General features: G+C 48.7%; 1 pseudogene; it reads left to right on the forward strand.

The window, feature by feature from the left end:
- The first annotated feature begins 37 nt into the window (after nucleotides 1-37).
- Nucleotides 38-4,071, forward strand: LOC108865033 (uncharacterized protein K02A2.6-like; annotated as a pseudogene).
- Nucleotides 4,072-15,372: the final 11,301 nt, after the last annotated feature.

The raw sequence follows: 15,372 nt of genomic DNA on the forward strand, positions 1-15,372 counted from the left end.
AAGAATGGAGAAGACTCATATCGCAACCGGACTGCTGATGGCAACCAAGCCAAAACCGCTCAACGTGGACCGTGAAAACCTGAGCGAGTCATGGCGGCGTTTTGACTCAGATTTCACCATTTTCTCGACGTTGACGCACCTGGACGAGCAAACCGATGAGTATAAACGGTGTGCATTGCTAGATTGTCTGGGGCGTCCGGCGCGAAAGTGGATGGGCCGAAACGGCATAGACGAGACGATCCCGTTCGAGGAGCTCCGAAAGAAAATCAAGGAAAAGACCGCAGAAGCATCGACAGAAACGCTCGCGGATTTCCGATTCTGGCAGCGCGAAAAGGATCAAAAAGCAGGGGAGAGTTTCGAGAGTTTCTATGAAAGAGTCAGGACGGCCGCGCGCGACTGCGCATTCGGCACGCTGGAAGATCGACTTATGAAATCAAGACTGGTGGTCGGCATCCATAACAGAGAGCTACAGCGAACGTTGCTGTCAGAAGACCGCAACTTGACGGAGACAATAAAAAAATGTAGAGGATATGAAGCCGGCGATGAAGGAACCCGAAGCATAAAGGGAGAGACCAGTAAGACCATCGCAAAAGTGCTGCGAAAAACGGCGGACGACGACAGTGATACCGAAGAATGGAGTCAAGAGTTCGAAGGAGATTGCGTCGCAGCAATTAACGAAAGAACCTGCGGCAGATGCGGATCGCAGCACCAAAAGAACGCGTGTCCGGCATTCAGAAAACAGTGCGCAAAGTGTGGCAAGTCAGGCCACTTTGCGAAAATGTGTCAGACACGCAACGCGAAGAATTGGCCACGAAAAAACGACAAACCGGACCGACAACGCAAAGAAGGATCGCGCCGTATATGGACGGTGAATCACAATAGCGAAGAAAGCAGCGACGAAACAGAAGGATTCCACATAAATCAAATCAAACGAGTCTCGAAGATCGCAGAAGCGAAAGAAGGAAAATGGAGCGAAACCCTCAAAATAGGTTCCATGAAAGTACGGTGCACGTTGGACACCGGAGCGGATGTAAGCGTGCTACCGGAAGACTTCGTGAAACACTTGGAAGATCACAAAGTTCCCGTTAGTAGACGACAGGTTAGCACACACTTGGTTTCATACTTCGGCGAGACTCATGGATGCAAAGAGGTGACAACACTACCGGTGTCATTCAGAGACAGAAAGGTGAACGAGAAATTCTACATCATCAACGAATCCGTCACCCCGACGCTCTGTGGAAACACGGCGGAAGCGCTCGGAACTATCAAGCGAGTAGCTAACGTAGGCCAGGAAGACAACAGTCTGTCCGCATGGAAAACGAAGTACCCTAAGGCATTCAGAGGCGTCGGAGACATAAAGAATTTCAAATGTACGATACAACTGAAGCGAGACTACGAAGCAGTAATCAGTCCGTGCCGGCCCGTGCCAGCCAAATATGAAGACGCGGTCAAGGCTGAGCTGGAGCGAATGATAAAAAAAGGTGTGATACTCCCAGTAGAGGAATATACAGAATTCGTGTCGAACATCACTATAGCCCAAAAGTCCAACGGAAAAATCAGACTGTGCTTGGATCCAACACATCTGAACAAAGCAATCCAAAGAGGTCCACATCCTACGAAACGAATCGAACAAATATCTTCGAAGCTGGCAGGAGCGAAATATTTCTCGACACTCGATGCGGACGAGGGATTCTGGCAAGTCCGACTGGATGAGAAAAGCTCGCGGCTTTGTACCTTCACAACGCCGTGGGGCAGGTTTCGGTTTGTAAAAATGCCGTATGGTATAATCTGCGCCTCGGACGTTTTTCAACGACTAACTGACGATCTTTTCAAGAAGCTTGAGGGTGTCAGCGCCGTGGTCGACGACCTGCTAGTTTGGGGAGCGACTGAGGAAGAGCATAACGCGCGGCTGGAAAAGGTTTTCCAACGTTGTGTTGATGCAGGCATGGTGCTGAACGAATCAAAGTGTAAAATCAGTCGGAAGGCGGTGAAATATCTGGGCCACACGTTTTCGCAAAATGGACTCAGCATCGACGAAGAACGGGTGAAAGACATATTCCAAGTGCCGAGACCATCATGTGTGAAGGATGTACAGAAATTCCTGGGAATGCTCAACTTTGTTGCGAGCTTCATTCCGAGGTTCTCGAGTCATGCGGCACCACTGAGAGAGCTGCTATCGAAAAACGTAGTCTTCACGTGGGAAGCACGACAAGAAGAGGCGTTCGAGACCCTAAAGAACATGATACTCAAAGCACCTGTGCTTAAGTTCTTCGATCCAAACAAACCACTGACGCTGTCAGTAGACGCGTCACAATACGGTCTGGGAGCAGTCCTAATACAAGAGGAACACCCAATAGCGTACGCCAGCCGCTCACTCACCGAAACGCAACAAAACTACGCCCAAATCGAAAAAGAGCTCCTGGCCATCGTATTTGGGTGCGAAAAGTTCCACTACTACGTCCTCGGACAGAAGGAAATGATAGTCGAATCCGATCACAAACCCCTCGAGGCAATTATGAAGAAACCGTTGCACCGAGTACCACCACGACTCCAAAAAATGCGTATGATACTGCAGAGGTATGACATACGAGTCACGTATAGACCGGGAAGCGAACTACTCATGGCAGACTTCCTGTCACGACATCCGATCAATGAAACAATGAAAGAAGAAGCACAGTTCAAAATCATCGGGAGCATTGCCATTGAAGACCATCGGCTCAAGGAATACGCTGACGCCACACAGAAAGATGAGGAACTCACAACATTGGCAAAACTGTACCAAGAAGGCTGGCCCGAAAATAAATATAGAGTTCCCGAGCAAGTACGGAAATACTGGCCATATCGGGACGAAATCCATTCGGAAATGGGATTAGTCCTGAGGTCGAATCGCATCATCATACCGAGCAACAGAAGGAGAGAAGTTCTTAAACAGCTGCACGGCGCCCATTGCGGATCCACGAAGATGAAGCTTCGAGCGCGAGACGCGGTATATTGGCCCTCGATGAACGTAGAGATCGAGGAATTCGTCCGCCAATGCGACCCGTGTCAAACCCAAAGGCGAGCAAATACGAAACAGTCAATGCGCATAAGCGAAATACCGGATCTCCCATGGGCAGTGATATACATCGACCTATTCGGTCATGAAGGACGCGACTTCCTGATCGTGGTCGACGCCTACAGTTTTTATTTTGAAATCACGCAAATGAAACGACAACGACAAAAGCGGTCCTCACGGCTCTCTGCGAGGTTTTTCAGCGGTTTGGACTCCCGAAAATAGTCAAATCGGATAACGGGCCGCAGCTGGCCTCGTATGAGTTCCGTGAAAGCTTGAAGAAACTGGGTATCGAAACCTCAACATCAAGTCCGTATCATGCTCAGGGAAATGCGCTAGCCGAACGAGCCGTCCAGGAGGCAAAGAAAATCCTCAGAAAATACGAGTACCGATCACAGGCTTACTTCATGGCACTACTCGAACTCCGAAACACACCAAGAAATGAAGAGCTCGGGTCTCCCAATCAACGTCTGATGGGGAGATCACACCGAACACTCCTACCGGTGCATCCAAAAAATCTCCGACCCAAAACGATCCCGCCAGAGACCGTGACCAAGCAGCTCAGGAAAGAACGCGAAGCACAAAAAAAAATCTATGACCGCAACAGCAGAAACTACCCACCACTCCACGAGGGTCAGCCGGTCCGGGTGAAGGACCCGCATGAAAACCTATGGAAAAAAGGGACAGTAGTAACAGTCCTATCCCAACCAAGATCATATATAGTACGAGACGCGGAATCCAAAGCGACGTTCAGGAGAAACAGGGTGATGATCAACACAGACGGAGAAAACTCTGCGGAGCGAGTGGACGATTTCACTACACCACCAAGCTCGCCAACACAACAAGACGAAGAAACCCTGGTCAAAGCAGAGAATGCCCGGTGCCAAACCTCCTTGTCGGTTAACAGCAAAGCAGAGGAGACGAAAATCCAGGAATCGACGGAGGACAATGAGGAGGAAGAAAACCCAGTCAGGAGAAGCAATAGGGCGAAAAGACCCACTCAACGGTATCAACCGTAACAACAATCTAAGCGTAAATTGTGACAGATAAACTTATAGACCCACGCATGTATATAATACTTGGAAGAGAAGATGTAATACCCGCCAATAATTTAAATAGCTGCGTCTGCTATGCAGCTACAACGTCAATAACAATAAAAGCCAGTCACAACTTGTGCACTCATCATGACGGCTACCAAGCTACACTAGTCCTGATTCTGCATGTAGTACGGAACAACACACCCTCGAGCTCCCGGGTGTCGTCGAGTCGATTCCTTGGCGTGAAGATGGGCTACTCGGGAGCGGAGTCTCACGCACTTCAGGGTGTGTGTCGAGTCCAGGATTCCCATCGAATCCTTCCTCTCCCTCAAGCCCAATATCTACGGGTTTTTCAACTGGGGTTCGGCGGTGCTGCAGTCCTCGAGGACTTCTGCGATCGCCTGGATGCAGTGCTCCTCGTTCGACGCAGGACACCGTGCGATGCTGAGGTCAGGAGGGAATCGTTCGAACTTGTTATAACGAAACAAGTGTCGGTTTCTCATAAAGTCGATCCTGACAGCTCGCCTGCGCGGCGTTGAGTCAGAGCCTGTGCCAACAGAGGGCGCTCGGGTATGCTCAAGCAGAGCAACGAAAAGAGCCCCATGATAGTGTGCTATGATTATAGGTAAATGTGAGGATGCTGAACGCTCCGATGGATGGAAATGTAATAATTATGAAGGATAATGGAATATATGGTTCAATAAATGCCTAGACGTCTCGGCCCGGGGCACAGTGGTTTCGAAGTAAGTCGTCTGCTAGTCAGCGACAACACGAAGACGACAGAAGTCACCGAGGATCGGATCCGCGCGGTATCGCGGGCCCGGGAAGGATTCTCCAAAAATACTGAAACAGCTGTGACCTGGGACGGGAGACTACGGTCGGGGAAGACCAATCGACTGTTTTCACTGCCTGGGGAGCGAGCGATTTTTATTAGTTTTTTCGTTACCACAGGACGATGACCTTGAAGAAACGTGCGAAACCAAGATGTGCAACTTCGAAAATCGACTGGAACGAAAACAAGCTTCATCACCGGTCACCGTTGTCCCTTAACTAGATTTATTATCCGTCTGCTTCTTGGAACTACCTCGTATTTTAAAATTTACGCTAACCGTCACCGCCACCCCGCCAAATTTCTACATATTGAAGCGGATTATGCCACCGTGCACAGTATGCGGTAATAACGCTCGTTCCCAATCGAGGCGGATCTTCCCCTGTACGAGATAAATGAAATGATCGCTGACAACAATATCTTCGGATCCGATTCAAATACGAGCCAGTCCGGAGGCTCGTGTTCGAGCGAGGAAGGCGAATCATTGATCCGGCGACGTCAACGCGATCTGATTCGATCCGGATTCACCGTTGTGTAGGGAACAATTTTCCTTGTCCCTCAAGAGGTCAAATGTACCATCTACCATCCACCCCGCATCCCCTCTCATGCGCTACGTGTGCTGCTCGCGACTCTAATGTTTCCAATGATTCCTGAAGCTGTTCACGTGCATTTTCGTCATGGTCTCATCGTGCGAATGAATTAATTGTCATGTCAAATCTGGCAGCCTGATCAAGACTCGGCCCCCCCTTGTCCACTCGAAACTGAATGCCCTTTCCCTCGCGAATTCCGGCGTCTTAACTTTCAGAGCGCCTCGTTTGACGCTGTCCCAACACGCCACGTGTAAGAGCGCGCTGGCGGATCCCGCGAACTGCAAATTTTCCAAAGCTGACAGCTGCGAAAATACGCAAGGGCTCCTTGAACTCCTCGAGATACAGGGTTTTGGTACTGATCTCTTGGCTCTATTATTTTGACCGCTACTGTATGTGAAGGAACCAACCAGAAAGAAACTAGACCCCCGAGGAATTCCTGGATTTCTCGTGGGTCTGGGCACGGAAGTCGCAAGCTACAGAGTCTGGTCACCTGGGAGAAAAATTGTGGTGACAACTAAGGACGTCATATTCCCGAAGGAAAGTCTACTGAACAGTGGCAGTCCGCAAGATGAAGATGGTGAAACTAGAGCCCAGTTGCCGTGTCACGGTATCACGGAAAATAATTTCCGTGAATTTCCGTGACCGTGTCCCGGTAATTCACGGAAAATAAAATTTGCAAGATGTAATTCATGTGAAAGTTCAGCGCTCGGTATGGAAATAAATAGTGCGGCTGAGATGTAAAACGATGACACTCGTCCAAGCCCAAGCACCTGCATGGATGATAAGTGAACAAAGTGAAAACCGCACCACAATTTCAGAAGACGAATAATTTTATTCAATCACGGTCGTAGTTTGCGACTGCCACATGGAATATACATGGAATCAATTGGAAGGAAATCAAAACAGACATATTGCACTGACATCGACATCGTAACATGATATCACAAAACTATGGTGACAATAACCAGCCGATGTCACAAAGCACATCATGCCCAACATGGATGGCACATGATGCATGATGCTTACTATGAGCGAGTGCTTGCCTGATCTCCTCTCGGGAGCCAGGACTTACTCTTCGTGATATAATCTTTCAGGAAATGATTACCGAATCGCCCATCATTTTGAGATTCTTGATTATAACGCCTAGCAGAGCGTGCCTTGCTGAAGATACGCTCTGCCGGCACACTCGTCGCCTGCAGGGTGTCGAGAGTGGCTACCAGAACTTCTGGTAGGCTCTTGGCACCCTGTCTTTGGATCGTATCCTGGGAGGGCGGCGTGCAGTCCATTTCGTCTTCATCCCCGCTTAGATAGATTTTGTAGAAGTCTTTGGGACCTTCACTTCGCGCGTCATGCTCAGGATCCTCTTCTACTGCCGACTTCGACTGTAATTTCGAAATTTCAGCAGCCAAACCTCCGGGTTGTAGGGAGGTCTTGTGTACAGCCTCCTGCCCGGCCGCTACAACTTGCTCTCTGACGTCATCCAGCCTTGTATCCAATTCAATCTCCGCACCCTTCTTCCGCGTCAGTCTTGATAGCCTGGACGCAACTCTTGGACGTCGACGAAGTCCCACTCTGCAGGAGCAGTATGCGCTGTCACGTTCAGTGTTCAGTGTGTCCAGTGTCCAGTACGGTCAAGTCAAGTGCAAGCCGTGAGCGAATCCAATAGTCGACAAAATAAACCACAAATAGGTCCGAAATATGCGCCATTCGCTTCATTGTTTACATCCGGCATTCATCTATCAATTCTATTCTATTCTTCTATTAAGGTTTCGGTAAATTGCAGATACCCCTGCAGTGCCTTGCTAATTCCGCTGATGTACGATTAAAATGTCAAAATCGATGATAGATACATTGCAACCCGTGAAGTTGCACGAAAAATCAAATTTTCCCGCTGCTCGCCTGCTTGTTTACATCATCTTGTTTACCAACACGAGTGACATCCACGTGTTGTGATTTGTGATGTGTTGTTATGCCTCGGTCGGTATTCTCAAAGCTCTGTCAAAAAAGGTTAGTTTGGCCAAATTCACTGATTGAATCAAGGGTAACTACCGCGCGAATCGATTGCCGAGGTTCCTGGCATATTTCAAGTCAAAAAACTGTTGGGAAATTGCTTGCCGGCGACGCTCGTAATCCATAGCGCAGAATCGCGAGCGGGTCACTCTTGGCATTTCCGCAAAAATTCAGTTTGCGTCCAAGACTTATTCGTGTCGTTCATTCAATCGACGCATCAGGTTGATTAATATCCCGATTTCAGCCGTGGTTTCCGGATCAATCACTTGGTGGCTTCATTCCATCAAGAACGGTGAGTTCTCTATGAATCTGTGTTAAAACCGGGCTTATCGCGCAGTTTCTTTGCTGAGCGTTCAAGCCTATCGCTAATAATAATAAATAGAAATAAAATATCGTGCATCTCGCTCGCTTAATCCGCTAGTATTCACAATTCACCACCACCTCTGACTAGCTAATAACCTACAATAAAACCTCAAGATCATTAGTTTCACTAACCTAAAGAGTGAGTTAACTCCGTGACATGCCTTCGATTGTGCATGACGTAGCTGCTAGTTCGCTGTTCGCTCGCTTCGCGGCCCACCTTGTGGTCAAGGTAAAGTATCGGTGTCTAAGAATATTTCGCGTAGAGATCGTTCCTCAGATGGCTAGTTGTCGAAGTATGACCAGTGAGTATAACCATCCATTCCGCTTGCATGCTGCGTCAACTTCTGCAGTCTGCAGTCTGCAGCCGCAGCCGCAGTCTCTATATCTCGATTCTCGATCGATGGTGTGCATGAATTCGCTCCGGTTCTCACATTCTCACGTCCATCTTGTGCTCCAAGCAATTAGGTACCGCGGAGCAGAGGTATTCGGAGAAACTCACGGCCATCTTCCACTTCAGAGCCCAAACGGGGTCCAGTTCTTAGGAAGCGAGATCATGACAACCTAGGGAGCTCACAGAAAACCACTGTGTCCAAGCAATTTCGATTTCGGTCTTCCGCGCGAGGGGAGCAAGTGGATGAAGAAGAGGCTCCTCCGGTATACGCTGGCGCTTCTACCCAATCTATTCTCGTCGATGCTGCCTCGGATGTAGGGAATGCTGATGACAAGACAGCTGATGACAATTCATCACTCGAAGTCGCTCCGACCCCGAGTCGCAGGGGCCGCCCGAGGAAGCCTCGAGGTGAGACTCATGCTCATGTGTGAGTCACTATTGATCGAATTTTTTCCGCTTCCACCGTGCTCGAGGTAATGATGCTCTTTCCTCCAGATCCCGTCTGGGAGAACTTCGAGCCGACGGCCGACAAAGATGTACAAATATGCAAGATATGCCGCGAGCCGCGGCGTACTGGCAAGCAAAGCGCTAGCACTTTGAAAACCCACATGGCGACCCATGCGAAGAAAGATTCGACGAGCGCGACGGCTGAGTTGCTAAACTGGTTGGTTCCCGGTATAGTGACTGTCTTAAATACGCCGGTTAGCCATTTCAATTCACCATTCTTCGGCAAGCTGTTTGATCTTGCCAAACTTGGCCCAATCAACGAGAAGATTGCTAGACGATTGTGCGATTCGACAGCTAAGTAAGTAGGCTCGATCACTTGCTCAGCGATGATGTAGTTTAACTTGCCAAAGTGAGGACATTTCTTAAGCATGCAACCTTGCAGTATGGTGAAGAGCAGGTTGGCAGCCGACCTCGCTACTCTCAGAAGTGAAGGGACGGTTTTCACGCTTACCGCAGATGAGTGGACATGGCAGCGCAAGCGCTTTGTTGGTCAGTAGTCACTTTTTCCTACCAAACATGTCTCGGATATCGGAAGCGACGTCATGTGTAAAACTTCCTTGTGGATGTTTGCTGACATTCGATATTTCAGGCGTCACTCTTCATTCCTCGGTGAATATCCCACATTTCAATGCGAGATCCGTTGAAATAATGTCGAGATTCCGAGAGCGAGCTACTGCAACGCATCTCCACGAAGTCCTTCTCGACAATCTCACGGAGCTCAATTTGTCTATCGGAGACATCAAAGGGATCACTACTGACGCGGCGTCAGTGATGCGACGCGTCGGCGACCTCCTGGCAGCCTCAGCTGGCTCAGATCAGTTCTACCACCAATTGTGCTTCGCTCACGGCTTGCACTTGGCCGTACTTGACACACTGAAAGTGACCACGCATACTGCTCCTGCAGAGTGGGACCTCGTCGACGTCCAAGCTGACGGAGAAGAGCAGCCGGATGATGAGCTAGAGAGGGTCTCCCCTGAATATTGCAGCTCCTCAGGTTCTCTTGTCAACGCCGTACGCGAAGAGTGTCAAAAATTCCAAAGGAGTCCCGCCATGAACGACGAGCTGCAAAAACTCGCCCTTGCGGCCGGCTGCCAAGTGAAACTTGTGGTTGACATTCGCATACGCTGGAGTAGCACCCTTAGGATGTTGCAAAACTTCCTCAAAAATGAAAACCCGCTCAAAGAATTTTATGGAGCGACTCGCGATGTTGCCGGCTTGTTCCCGTTTACCGACAGAGACCTGAAAAAAATCAAACATGTAGCGGCCGCACTCAGTCACGTCGAAGAGTGTACGCGACGCCTTTCACTCGCGGACGCCACCTTGAGATCTGCCGATCTGGCTTTACAAGTGAGTTTCTAATTTCTTTTCTAATTTCTCCCTAAGAGGAGTTTCTCATTTCTCACGGAGTCGTGAAGATGAATTGGTATGTCTGATAGTATAGCTTCATGTACATGATTCTTGTTCCAGGCCATGATCATGAAACTGGAATCGGAGCACGGAAAATTCGCTGCATCACTCCGCAAGAACATCTGCATCCGACTTCTCCAGAGGAGAGGAGTTGCGTCCAGGCTATCAAGACTGACGCGGAAGAAGGGTGCGGAGACTGAATTGGATACATGGCTGGATGACGTCAGAGAACAAGTTGTAGCGGCCGGGCAGGAGGCTGTGTACAAGACCTTCCTACCACCCGGAGATTTGGCGGCTGAAATTTCGAAATTCCAGTCGGAGACGGCAGTAGAAGAGGATCCTCCTGAGCATGACGCGCGAAGTGAAGGTCCCAAAGACTTCTACGAAATCTATTTAAACAGGGATGAAGACGAGATGGATTGCACGCCGTCCTCTCAGGAAACGATCCAAAGACAGGGTGTCAAGAGCCTACCAGAAGTTCTGGTAGCTACTCTCGACACCCTGCAGCCGACGAGTGTGCCGGCAGAGCGTATCTTCAGCAAGGCACGCTCTGCTAGGCGTTACAATCAAGAATCTCAAAATGATGAGCGATTCGGTAGTTATATATTCCTGAAAGATTATATCACGAAGAGTAAACCCTGGCTCCCGAGAGGAGATCGGGCAAGCACTCGCTCATAATAAGCATGCATCATGTATCATGTGCCATCCATGTTGGGTATGATGTGCTTTGTAACATCGGCTGGTTATTGTCACCATAGTTTTGTGATATCATGCTACGATGTCAGTGCAATATGTCCGTTTTGATCTCCTTATAATTGATTCCATGTATATTCCATGTGGCAGTCGCGAACTACGACTGTGATTGAATAAAATTATCCGTCTTCTGAAATTGTGGTGCGGTTTTCACTTTGTTCACTTATCATCCATGCAGGTGCTTGGACGAGTATCATCGTTTTACATCTCAGCTGCACTATTTACTTCCATACCGAGCGCTGAACTTTCACATGAATTACACCTTGCAATTTTTATTTTCCGTGAATTACCGGGACACGGTCACGGAAAGTCACGGAAATTATTTTCCGCGATACCGTGACACGGTAACTGGGCTCTAGGTGAAACTCAAGCAGTGCCACCAGAGAATCCAGATAATTTTTCAACCAGTGAAACAAGTGACCAAGCAGCGGAACTGCCTGGACCAAGCAACCAGCAGGAGACGAGTGACCAAACAGAAGAACGCAACCAAAACAGTGTGACACCACCACAGGCGAGTGGTTCGGGAACGAACTAAACCGACTCTCTCCCAACGCTCCTGACTGGAGACGGTCAAGTTAGTACTAGGAGAATAATCAGGATACAGTACGAACTCAATCCTGAACGTCTAGCTTCATTGAGACCACGTATAAGAATAAACAATAGATAATATGAAGGGAGGCATCCAGCTAGTATTGGCATAGCGAATATTAGCGATTCAGACCAGATAAAAGAACCAAACTCATATGGAGAAGCTATAAATTCTGAACAAGGTCAGGAGTGGCTAGAAGCCATGGGAGCCGAAATGAACAGCATGACGGCATTGAACGTGTGGACTCTAACCACACCACCAACTGGACGCCGAAGTTTAGGCTGTCGGTTGGTTTTCAAGATAAAACGAAATGCTGAGGGAAAGATCGTAAGATAAAAACCGAGAATCGTTTCAAAAGGGTACGCTCGAAAAGCTGGCATCGATAATAAGGAACTATTCACTCCTGTGTCACGCTTCGAGCTCATCAGACTCGTTCTGACCTAAAGAAAAGCTCGAACTTTTCCAGTTCGATGTTGCTTCCGCTTCCTTATCCGCGAAAATTGAGGAAGAATTATATATGGACCAACCGGAGGGCTTCCATGATGATACCCTGCGAGTATGTAGACTTTACAAGGCTCTCTACGGGAGTCGTCAGGCCCTCCGATGCTTCCATATGAAGACCAAATCTATACTCCTTGGTCTAGGACTTGGACAATGTCTCGCCGAACCATGTGTTTTTTACGGCGACAATGTGGACAGACTGATGGTATGCTTATACGTCCATGATGCAATTCTGGCAGGACGTACGAAGAAATCAATACTCGATTTCCTGACTAAATTGAAACAGCATCTCGAGATTACGTATAGACCGCTCGATCACTTTCTCGGAATACGAATTCGAAGGATGAATGACATGAGCGTGGTCATGCGTCAAGAACGCTACACCCTTGATATTCTCGAACGTTTCGATATGACGAATTGCAACATTGCAAGCCCTGTTCAACACCAGCTGACAGGGACAAATATTCCCTCGATGAGACCGAGGAACTCGAGGATATACCCTATCGAGAACTCATCGGAAGTCTCAAGTATCTGCAGTTAGGTACCAGACCGGACATCTCATTTATCGTTGGTTATCTGTCGCGCTTCTTAGAGCACGCAACCCACAACAAAGAAGAGGTGGTCTGAAGGCATGAGAGTCCTTCGCTACCTAAGAAGTGCAGCAAACTATGGATTACTTTACAAGAGTTCCGATTTCAATGGATACTGCATACCGCTACCACAGCGATGCGGCATACGTTAGTTGTCCAATCACCAGAAAAAGTGTGTCAGGCTCTCTTGTGATGACTGACTCTGGACCAATCATTTGGGGCAGTCAGTTACAACGGACCCTTTCTCTTTCGAACCGCGAGAGCGAACTTATCGCAGCAGTCTCGACCATACAGCTCATGCTGTATTCCCAACAAACAACAGAAGAAATTGGCCATGGCCACACGAAGACGCTTCTGATTGACAACCAAGCAACGATTTCAATGGTGAGTCAAAACCAATATCGTCAACGAGCCACGCATATTTCAGTTCGTTATCTATTCATAAGAGATCTTTACGAAAGTGGTTGAATCAAAAGTCAGCATGTTCCGACCCGAGATCATCTCGCAGACATTTTAACCAAGGCCTTAACGAAAGCTACCTTCCAAAAGCTTAGAGGTCTATTTGGTATTTCTGCTCACTAGCAATATGAACACCATAATCAAGGTTCTCTTGGTGATCGTCACCATCGGAGGCTCCGGAACCTTCTTCGAGTTCACCCGAGACTGCGACAAGGCCTGCCAACGGGGACGTCGTACTTGTGGAATCGAGCAGACAGACAATGGCAATTTCATGTCCACTTGTATCGAAGCTGAAGCGGCCTGCACTCTGCACGTATCGCCCAGGATGGTTTGCATCACACCCAACAGGAAGATTGGCGGACATTCTCTCTGAGACGCGTATAGTCGGTGGCTCCTGGCTCCACACTCCACACCAGACACCGACTCCCCGCACCATGCTTGCACCAACAACGGAAGCTCCTACCGGTCGGCCTACCACGAAAATGTCAAGCACCACAAGGGCACCGACACCAACGCCGGTGCCTTGAAGCGGAGACCTCAAGTGGTGGTTCTCAACTGGATTTCTATGCTCAATCATTACTACTTTCGGCGGAGTGATCTACTTTCTAGCTTTGAGGCTGAAACGCCTGGGCTTCCAAAAGATCGAATTGAGAGCTAGGCTGCTAAACGGATTAGAGGATGAGAAACTCTAACAGTAAAGGCAAGTTTACGTTCGACAAATTTTGATATTATTGTGAAACTTTGTGAATTTTGAAGACAGGTCTGGGTTCGCAGACCTCGTCACCCCGCCCCTTGTTCCATGCATTGTCCCAACGAAGTGGGACCAGGGACACGAGTACTCTTGTACTCTGGGGAGGGGGGGGCGAGGCTTCCCAAAACAGGCACCACGGCTCGGACTTGGAATAGAGGAGTAACCCGCCAACAATGCGGTCGGTCCGGAAGTTTTCCAGGTCCATTTCTTTGGACGGCCCCTTTCTCATGCTTTCTTCTAGTTCATTGAAATCAAGCATCAGATATCAAGTATCATTTGGGGGCTCGACTTCGGTCGCGGACCGTGACCGCGACCGTGATTTTTCTTTGCATTGCGGCGCGTTTCCCTCTAGAAAGTCTATTTTAGCCTAAAAATGCCGCGAATTTCCGGCTAAATCATTTGAAACGATACACACGGACAACACAAATAAGCACTGCTCAGCGACGCTCACCACAACTGTTTTCTAGATGATTTCTAACGATCGAGCCACGAGACCTTACTTCATTGAGTGACTTGTAACTTGTAACGACAGACTCTTTAATGTTTACATTACGATCCAGACGATGTCGGCCGCCACACAAAGGCGACCCCTATCGGGAGCTCTCCTGACAACAACGATCACCAAAATTGACGCTCTTGGAAAGCTGACCGGAACATGGGGTTAGGGCCTGTGGTGGGGAGAACCTGATCTACACGCGAAACAAGTTCGTTTGGCCGTCTTTGCCATCGTCGTTTTCTTGAAACTCATGTTTCAAGACTCGTTGTCTTTACCAGCTCAATGGAATGAGAACCTCTTTCATACCAATCACAGACAATGAATTCATTTGGTCAGTTCGTCCAGGCTAGAGGAAAGCTCTCCATTTGCCCCCTACGTGCAACACATTCCGGGCGGCTACAAGGCCTGGGAGGCGAGCGCTCTCGAAGAGCCTGCTCACGAAACGGACGACGAGCTCCGGCGTCCATGTCTGGCCAGATGAGTCCAGCAACATCGAGGGCTTGTTGAAAACGGAGCCGATCCCTACGCTGAGCCATGAGTGCATCTATATCTATATATGTAAAAACGTATGTCTGTTTGTCTGTCTGTCCGGGGTTACCTATAGACTCGGAAACGGCCGAAACGATCGTCGTGAAAACTTAGGAGCGTGTTCTGTGGGGTCCAGCGGTGGTTATAGGGGGGTCAGTTCTCCGATGCGATGAGTCCTTCTACCTTAAAAAAATTATTTGAGTGCTCCACCCACGAAAATACGAAAACTCGGATAAAAATTGAAAAATCGCAAATTCGCAAAATTCACAAACGCCTGAACCGATCGCCGCGAAAATTCAGGGGTGGGTTCCCGGTGCTATCGGGGGCTGCCGTCATCATTGGTCCCTGTTTTTCGACTTTCTGCTAATGAATCTCGCAGAAAATTGCTGTAGCCGTGAAGGGTATGGATTTCCCGGGGAACATATGGTATGGAATAAAAGTGGGGGAATGGGAAACCGGAAAGGGAAAGGGAAAGGGAAAGGGAAAGGGAAAGGGAAAGGGAAAGGGAAAGGGAAAGGG

Source organism: Galendromus occidentalis, unplaced genomic scaffold (genome assembly GCF_000255335.2).
Source record: "Galendromus occidentalis unplaced genomic scaffold, Mocc_1.1 scf7180000075932, whole genome shotgun sequence".
NCBI classification, from domain to species: Eukaryota; Metazoa; Arthropoda; class Arachnida; order Mesostigmata; family Phytoseiidae; genus Galendromus; species Galendromus occidentalis.